This window comes from Megalops cyprinoides, chromosome 21 (genome assembly GCF_013368585.1).
Source record: "Megalops cyprinoides isolate fMegCyp1 chromosome 21, fMegCyp1.pri, whole genome shotgun sequence".
Classification (NCBI taxonomy): domain Eukaryota; kingdom Metazoa; phylum Chordata; class Actinopteri; order Elopiformes; family Megalopidae; genus Megalops; species Megalops cyprinoides.
Window position 1 is genome coordinate 23,312,436 of NC_050603.1, and position 10,018 is coordinate 23,322,453.

Below are 10,018 nucleotides of genomic sequence, written 5' to 3' on the forward strand. Positions count from 1 at the left end.
TTGTTTTAGAAAACAGTCCTAAGTCATCTTTAAAAGGCTATAAGAATTGGCACCTATCTATATAATGTTTAAGGGCATGTACAGAATGCACAGCTGTCCTGCATAATACATTAGCTTCCTGCTATCTTCTTTGATCCCTTAATGGCTTGGCACCAGACTACAGTACTGACCTTCCAGAAAGATATCAGCTCAGATGTGCCCTTAGGGTGAAGGATGAAGGGTGAGGCTTCATTTGGGTTTGTAGAACAGCCTGAGCTTTGTGCCTATTCCACAGTAGAATATTAGAAAAATAAAGTCAAAACATCTTTTTAACTTAACTTTTATTTCATATGGGTTGCTCTTATTTATATTTTTAGTTCTTGATCTTGTTTAATTTGTGCCTGATCCAGTCAGTATTTTAATATCTTGAGTATTTTGAAATTTTATTTGACATTTTGACATTTGTTGGGAATTGTTTTTACTGTCATGTTTGTATTCTTTGATCACTTCTGTTAGTCATTTTGATTTACAAATGAGTTGTATGGAAGATTTTGCACAAATGAAGTTTGTTTAATGAATTATTATTATGAAGTCCCTACAAATAGCTTGATCGCAGTCTTAATTCATAATGACCTCTTAGGTCATCTTTTCAGAAGATTGGAGAATTAGAGTTGATTAGGTGACACTCTTAATTATCTTACAATTTTAAAATGTTTTCCATTTATACAGCCAGATGTAGTACCTTGCCAAAGGGTGCAACAGCACTGTTCCACCAGGGAATCAAAGAGGAAACCTTTTGGCTATGAGCCCTGTTCTTTAACCATTTCACCACACTGTTTTCATGGATTTCTCCTCTAAATCATGGATTGAAAGATGCACTTTTATTTTCTCTTTTATTGTTCCATGAATGTTGTGACGTGACTTTCTTTTATTCCAGATCGGTTTGTCTGTCTCTCATTTAGCACTTCCTACAAATTACAATTTAATTTGATGTTTTCTGAATATTTTCTTGAAGAAATGTGAGCCAAAATTATATAGTTTACAATCTGCCATCAATAAAAAAATTGAAGCTGAAGATATGTGGGTGAGTGTTTCTCTGTCCTTCCTCTTTTTCTGGCTGCTGGCTGATATCTGTAGTACTGGTGACTAAGAAACATTGTTAAGACTTATTCACACTGAGAACCAGACCAGAAAGGGGAATAAGATGTACCTTGCAAATTTCTTAGGCTGGGAGTTGAGTAGCTCACCCACTCTGTTCACATTTCACCCAGTAGTCTAAAGGTATATTTCAATGAGTGGGTTTTGGTAGGATTGAATATGTGTCACTCAAAACAATGGGCGAATCATAATGGCTAGTGTAGAGGGTGTGCTGAATGGAGTCTCATTGAAATTCTGTTTTTCAACAAAAAGGATTGCAAGGTTCTGGAGTTGCCCGGCTGGATGAGGTGTTTCCTCTGAGCCATACAGCTCAGATGTGGGCTCAAGTCTCAGCTATGTCACTTGCCAATGGTGGGTGGGAGTCAGTAACAGCAAAACAATGGCCTAGTTTTTCCAGGGTAGGGTGAGTTTCATTGGCCAGGGCCCCCTCGCCCTACCACCTTTGGTAGCCTTCAGTTGCCAGTGAGGCACCTGAGTTGCTGGGGTGATGTCAGGGGAAATGTGCCTATACTCCAGCCTGCTGTACTGTAGTCCATTGATGGACTTGTAGCATGTGAGCATCTCAGATGATTGCATTCGCCTTGCTTCTGTGCTCCCGTGTGAACTTAAATTTAACACAATGTGCAATTCCAGATTGGTGAAAAGGTGGAGAAATACTGTATAAAGGAATGGCACCAGGTTTCATTTAATCATCGTTACATTGTTTGTGTTTTTCCTCTAGGTATCTCACCATTTTCAGTGGAAAATCACTGTTTAGAATTCTCTATTTGATCACAAGCTTGGACTCCAGTGAACTTCTGATCAAATGGACCACAAGCATCAAGTTGTGACCTACTTTAAGAGTTTCTGTATAGGCACCACCCACATATTACTCCTTTGAAATAAATGCAACCATTATCTCTCTCGAAAGGACCATCTGTTGTTTGTTGCTAGGATTTAAAGGGCCTCTATCATGCTATCATGTTGAAATTCAGTGTTATGTGCAAACATTTTTTCACACTATCGTCTTCAATAGCATGACTTTTTCAGACATCCTAAAGATAAGAGTGACACAAGCACAAGTAGCCTGTGAGAGCTTTACGCTGCTCAAGATGTGAGTTTTCTGCTAGAAAAACTGTTCTTGCTAGCAGAGGGTAAAGCCAAGATGGTCAGCTTGCACTGTGGCATAATGACTGCTCAATGCAGCGTCCAAGATAAGAGACAAAGCTTGAAGTGGTGCAGCAGTACTTCCCTGGGCGGTCATGGCACTAAAGCACTGGTAAGCGATGTGTCACTTTCACACTGTGCAACACACGCACACTTTGCCCTGCAGGCTGCTGTGTCCTCACCCAATATGACACGCAGAAAGAGGCCCAAGCAACATTCATTCTCACATCAATCAGAGTTCCTGTTTTTTGATGAACTGGTAGAGATTGCCAATAAGCAAGACAGACAACAGTTTCTTTCAGTGATGTTACCTTTCCATATGTCAGGCTGATTTTAAATGCCATCACAAAAGTGTGTATGGTGCTCGAGAGAGCTCATATACGCAGCTGATGAGGCCACTGGCCGTTTGGCCCTGCAGTGGGGCGGGGAAACCCAATGAATTCTGGGAACTGCTTGCTGTTTTTTGTCGCTAAAGTAGGGGAGGACCCTCTGTGGCGGCTGCTGTGGTCAGGAGGAAGGAAGGAGTCATACTGGTTCAGACCAAAATAAATTCTGGCAGACAGACCAATGTCTTTTGTGAGATGCTGTCAAATTTACCCACTGGGCCTAGTCGCCTCTGGGGAAAAAAGGGTCAGGCCTTTAGGGCCTTTTAGGGCCAGGCCTTTACCTGCTTTGGTATCTGCCAGGATTAATTTTTTTTTCATGTACCTTCCTGCATGATATTAAACTGTTATCTGTTCTACAGTTATTTTATGCAGCGTTATACTACCATATCCAGCTTAGTGTGCTTCGTATGTGTTTGTTGAAAGATACTACTGTTTTATTGAGCTTTCAATATCATTTCTTGTCATTGACTTACAAAGAGAAGATGTCAGGTTATTTGGCGATGGTACCTCTATGAAGACAACATAGACATGGTGTCTTATGAAGACACAGAAACATAACAAATGTTAGCAAGCTAGCCAGGCGTGCTATGTTTGCTTTGTCCTTGAGGATATAGATATGAAAATGTTCTGGCAAAAAGTAATTTGTTATGAAGTAGTATGCATTCATTACATCTCTGATTCTAACAAGCTAGGTAATTGTTTTACAGCCATTTCAAAGTTGCACCTAGCTGGTAATGTTAGCCAGCCAGCAAATGTAAGCTCCAGTAACATGTGATGAAGCTAGCTAGCTACAAATGCAAGGGTTGTACTAACTAGATGTATTAATATTAGCCTGCTTATCATGGGTTTGTTGGAAAACATATTTTTTGATTTATTAAGTCAAAGAGTCAAATTTTCCCTCTGTAGCTGTTAGTGGAATTCTCCTAGTCAGCCAAACAGCCTTTTAAAATTCCCCTCAGCAGCCCTTTCTTGGATAATATTTTTTTTATTCTGTGTCAATGGCTCTTTTACAGCCTATTCTGTCATTTCAACTATTGTGTAAAATTTTCAAATTTCCAGCTTTACTTATAAAACATGATTCTGGACTGAAGTACCCCAGGAAAAGAAATCAAGATACTGTATGTATGTATACATTTATAACAGTTTATGAACAGTTTATTCCAGTTTGAGTACTGTAGTTGTATTTGTGCTACAATTTAGATATATAGATATAGTACTTAGTGATGTATAGAATCAGTGGAGATATTTCTTTTGATAACTTCATGCCACAAAGCAAAATATATAATTAAGCATTTGCTACATTGTTTTCTACTGAACATCTAGGCTGTATTTAAAAGATTTAAAGAAATTATAATTTTACATAAAATTGGAGGCACTGAAAGAGTAGATGTCACTTTACGACACGCAAAGTAGCATAGAGTAGAAATATATTGTCAAAAATCATTGTGACTGGGTCGATAAATGGCTGTTTGCACTCATGAAGTAAGTAGGGAATTACAGTAATATTGATACTCCTCTGAGGCGTCTGGCAGTGTCGTGTTGGACAGTGATGTTGAGGAGGTTTGGAGCCTGTAATTACAGTATTTGGTGCCATATACTGTGTGCGTTTGTATTGCAAGATCTTCATATTTCCATTTTAAACAAGTCATCAGAATCCTTTAGTGAAAAAACAGTGATTCCATAACAGTCTGTCTGGCAGTCTCCACGTGTCCACTGTATGTGTGTACTGTAGTAATATGCTGACATGTCCTGTGGTAGCTTCTGAAAGACAGGGAAGTGGAATTGTGTTATATATCCAAAACTACATTATTTGAATGATTTGACGGACAGTGTCTGCAGTGAAAAAATCAGAGATTGTCGAAACAGAGATGAAACAAAGTTGTCTGTCCCTGGAAGATTACTTACCTTCAGAAGGCCTCAGCCTGCTGAACACACTTGGGTGATCATTCCAGCCTGTTTTAACGCTGGAAAAAAAGAACTCTGAATAACCCTGAAGAATATTTCCTGCTGCTCTGCTATTAAAGTTATTTCCCCTGAAATTTAAACATGTGGGCTGAAAAAAGGTTCACTTTTCTCAACATTTGTTGTCTGACTAAATTATAAAATTTTGTTATACATTTACAGTATATAGTGTTTCTTGTGCTGGTAAAACCATTTTAAAGTCACAGAGAAAAAGAAAAAACTGATGGTTCATTTCAGAGAAAAATAGGAGAAAAATAGTGTTTCAAAGTATATAAAAGTCATGAAATGACACTTAGATCATGAGAAAATACTTCAAAACCACAGGTTCCAGGCACCCAGGCAACTGTAAAGTCATATGACTGTTGATGCTGAGCTATAATCACGAGTACATCTAGAGACTATGCCTGAGAGACAGCCATATTTGACAAGGGTTATGACAATAAAAAAATACTTGTGTGCATCCACACACCACAGGCCTATTAAACGTGTTTTCTGGATGTATTGGCTGGCTGGCACCCGGACCAACAGTTTCTACATGCTGTATGCTTGGATATTGATGTGCCAAACGTGAGATTGCCGATTCAGTGCTATGAGAAGCTGCAGATGTGTGAACAGCTGTGGCCTAGGGCAATGAAATGTACTGTATGTTACACTCTCCTCAGGCCTATCAACAGTAAATTATAAAAAAACACCAGCATGCATGTGACAATGTAAGACCCAAGCACTGGTTTTCAGCAGTTTGGTGGACATTATGGTTTGTAGCCTCCAAACCAAATTATATGGAAATGTTGTTCTCACCCTGCATTTAGGACACCAATGACAGTATGTGAACACCCAATTTCAGTGCCTAGCCGCATTCAGTTTATGAGTGGCATTTGCTGAAAACATATTGGTGGCCATTTTGGGCCTGGCCTTAGAGAGCCAAACCTGTAAAGGAAATATGCAAATTTTCACACCAGCATCCAGTTTCACACCATATTTTATTCATATCCATAGCTGCCATGTAATGGCAGGATAAAAAGATGGGGGGAAAAAAACAGCAAGAGAAATAAATGTTGTCCCTTTTCAGTATGTTTTAAAGTGACAAAATAAAACAAAACTCTTTGTTGAATAGCTCATCTCAGGATAGGAATATAGAAGTTGCAAAATGACTTGTTATCTCGTTACAAAATACTTTGAAACCATAGTTTTCAGGAACCCGGATAACTCATTCAGCATAAGACACATCATATTCATATTCATGGATCCCATACAGTGACAGGAAAAAAGGAGAAAAACAAAGGAAAAAGATCCAGAAAAATAAGCTTCCTTAGGGCCTTCCTAAGGGCCAGAAGAATAGGCTTTCAGTCATTTTGGCGTGAATGCCTGAAAATGCACTAAAATGTGAAAATAACAGGATGTAAATACTTGGATTCTGTGACAGAAACAAGTGTATCGCATTTCCAGTCTGCTAGTGTTTATCTGTTGCAGATGGCAATCATGATAAATACTAGTGTCATTCTTTGCAAAACAAAGAATAAATCATAATGCCTGGCCTCTGGCACCCTCTATGCCTCCAAAGACACACGGCAGACACATGAAGCTCAGTATCTCCTGCTCCGTTTCAGAACGCAGCGGTTGAGGGGCCGACTCCCTCAAAAAGGGGATTTTCACCATTTGTCGTGCTGTGCGCACTCCGCTGCACTTGTTGCCCCGGCAGGCTCTGAAGGGTGTCGCCATTTCGAGCTGAGCTGCGGGTCCAGATAAACAGTTTCATGCGAGTTTCTCCAGGGTTTCGCCCATATCTATGGCAACTGCGTGCACCACATAAAAGCACAACTTTTTTGGGACTTGACTGATCTTCCCTACTAATTAGCTTCAGTGGGTGGTGCCGTTTCCGTGGTGAATGGAGCATGGCATTATTTATAACTGTACGAAATAAAGGTTAAGCATCAAGGGTCTGAAATTAGGGATATGAACCGTGCAGGTAAATGAACAGCAAAAGTATTAGTCAGCACTTATAAGTCAATGTCTGTAAACAGGACATTGAATCTGCACCAGTGTTCCTGGAGTTCATAATAGTTTTCATAACTGTTCTGTATAAAAATCAACTCAGTTGATGGATGTGAAAAAAGCATGAGTCAGTAACACCTAAAAGCAGTAAGATTCTATGCACTGTATTTAATTAGAGGCATTTGTGTGTCCATGACAGCTCTACAGGAATAATTAACAGGGAAACTGTACTGTGTCTTGCTTTCCATTGCTTATTTTATTCCTTCCCGCCTCTTTCAGTGAACTGTTTTGCTGTCTGTAATATTTCACAGGACGTTAGGCTCTTTATTTTTGTTTTTCATTCTGCAACTTTCACTTTAAATCAGAAATATTCATCATTCCTTTGGCTGGTATGCACTTGCTGGTCTGTGACTGTTGTTAACTAGGTCTGACTCTGTTACTCATATACTGTAAGTTGAGTGAATATACTCCTCTGTTCTGTTACTATACTTCTGTTCTCTTGCTCTTGTAGTGCCTCTGGATAAGAGCATCAGCTAAATGCACACAAGGTAACATAATATTGCTTTGCAATTTTAGAGGAGTAGTATAGTCAAGTATACAGCAACTGTATCACTCCTACTGGCATCACTCCTACGACTCAAATCCATGACCTTCAGGGTCAGAGCCCAGCCCAGTGTGAATGACTTCCAGACTGTCTGCGTTGTTTATGTCGCAGCTGCTGTTTGGTTTCACTTGAGTGTATTTGTGCTGTGGTTTTCCAGGACTGCGCTGTTGCCACTTGGACATGCCACTGCACCGCAGCTCCAGTGCCTCTGTGGCTGCTGCTCTGCTCCCACGTATGCGCTGCCGAGTTTAGCAGGAGCTGGCCCAGAGCTCACACACCCACAGGACTGCGGCTTTTACAGCTCAACAAACACTGAGGCCAGGGATCAACAGGACCACATCCTACCTATGCATATACAAGTGCTACGCATACACACAAACACTCACAGAAATAGGTGTGGTTTGTTGGAATGCATACAAAACACTTATTCAAACCCTAAAGCAGATGCAGACAGTACATGGTCAACAATGTTTACTCTTGTGGATCTGTGTATGAAGTTCAAATAAATTTAGTTCTACATTTACAGAACTGTACCACAAAGCCCAACATTTTATCTTTTAGAACTATATTTCTGCTATTATTCAAGGCCATAGGCCTAAAAAGTCTTGGAATGTGCAGGACAGAGGAAACTACAGCGTAACTATTTTCAAATATCACTCTGAGACTATGTTTCTTCATGCACATGCTTATGGCATTTCATAATAAGCTTGGGGTCTAATGGACGATGACATAGTCATAATATATGACAGCCCCCTGCCCTTCAGTAGAGCACTACAACAGGATCCTGAGAGCAACCTGTCGTTAAAGACCATCATCATTTTGAATGGCCACGAGCTTGACTAAGAATTCAGCCAACCAATAAATGTGAACTGAGTGAGAGAAACAGGGACAGAGAGAGGGTATTCCTCAGGCAACTCTCCAGTGATTCCCCGGGACTCCATGCCCTGACTCACGCAGTGAATGGTTTAGCAGCAGGGGCATCTCGCTGGCCTCGGACGGCTCCAGCACAGTTTCCATTGGCCCAGGCTCTGATCCCATCCGCACTAACGGCAGGGAACACTGTGAAAATACATGGCATTCCTGAGTACTGCAGCTCAGCCCAAAGCACCGCAGCCCCAGTGGAAACTCTTACTAATGAGCCACCCACTGAAAAGGAAGGCGATGATGTCACAGTGTAAATTATACTCTGCCACTTTGGTGACCCCAGGTAACCTATAGAGCTGCCACGTGATGTTCCTCGCTGCAGTACTGGCTATAGGATCGTACTCCTCTCACGCAGCAGAGGAAGGGTGGTAGCATTAGAGCTGATATTAGAAAAAGAAAGGATTGGATATCAACTGGTCAGTGAGAATGGATGTAATACAGCACACTCAAAAGAGTTGTCATAGAGCTCTTTACAGATCATATTACATTCTGGTATTCATGAGATGTCCTGTGGTGCATTTTGCATATGATACTGTATAAAAGATATTAAGTATGTGCTCTTGAAAGAGCAAAAAAGCAAATGGGGGTGAGGAAAAAATGGAAGTGAACTGTTTTGCTGTCTGTTATATGTCACAGGAAGTTAGGCTCTTTATTATTATGTTTTAAAATGGAATGATAATTATTATCAGATTGACATAGTGTTGTTTCAGCTGAGTCTAATTATTTAAGTCCTTCGAAAGCAGCAGTTTAGACATAATAAACTACACAGTTTATGCAGCCTCCCGTCTATAGAGTGCAGCAGCTTCTTTCCCAGTCATGTATATGGGCCAGAGCAATATGGGAACCTGGAGTTACATTACAGTGGCTGTATGCTGGAAAGAAAATCAGTTAGAAGTTTATCGCGAAACACAGATATTGTAAGGCCTAGTGCTGGCATAATATATTAGAGATCAACCAATTATTACTATGTCTGTATCTGATAAGGAGATGCTCATTTTGATAAATGTAATCAAATAAAAGGTCATTTAACCAAGTGCTTATCAGTGAATAGAAGCCTCTGTTTGCTTCTGCCCCTGAGATGTCATAAGGTTTCCTTGGTATGTTTTAGTCCAGCTGCTGAATATTCAGCATACTTGGAAATACATGTACATTTATTCTCAAAATAGTTATCTGGCTCACATATTTAAGGTAATTGAGCAATTTGAGGGTAATGTACTGGTACCACAGTAAGGTTAAATATATGTCTTGGAATTGAATGGTACAAAATGAGACAGAGAAACATCCCAGCCAGTGAAAGTGGTCTCCACCACAGCAGGTTATTAGTGGTCTGCAGGATGTGATTATAGCATGATAGCGCACCTGCCCTAAGACAGCCCTTTCAGTGTCTAACAGCAGGGGGATAATGCCACTCCTCACATTGCAGAGAGAGAGAGACAGAAACCTGGGGTTGCCACGCCCACGCACCCCATAATAAGCAGCTTCACCCTGCCGGCTCGTCTGGAGAATGGCATGAAAACAAACCCTTATCTCGTCTCATCAGACATTACCTGGCAATTACAGCCAGCTTTTTAAAAACCATGTTTGGGCAATTTTTACTGTCGCATGTGCTAAATTAGGCTCGCCCCTCCCCTGTTTGCAAGCGCCTTCCCTTTATTCATACCCAGCTGGCTGTGGCACTATATGCTATGCAGCTCACAGGCATGCCACCTCATAGTGTGATACACAGGTACATAAGCAGTAATGAAAAAGCAAGGTCAAACATAATTGAAAGATATAAAGATGCATAAATATATTATTTGCTTATAAGATGCCCTCATCCCTATTTTGACATGTACATTTTCATTCTTGCTTCCTACTACGCAGGGAA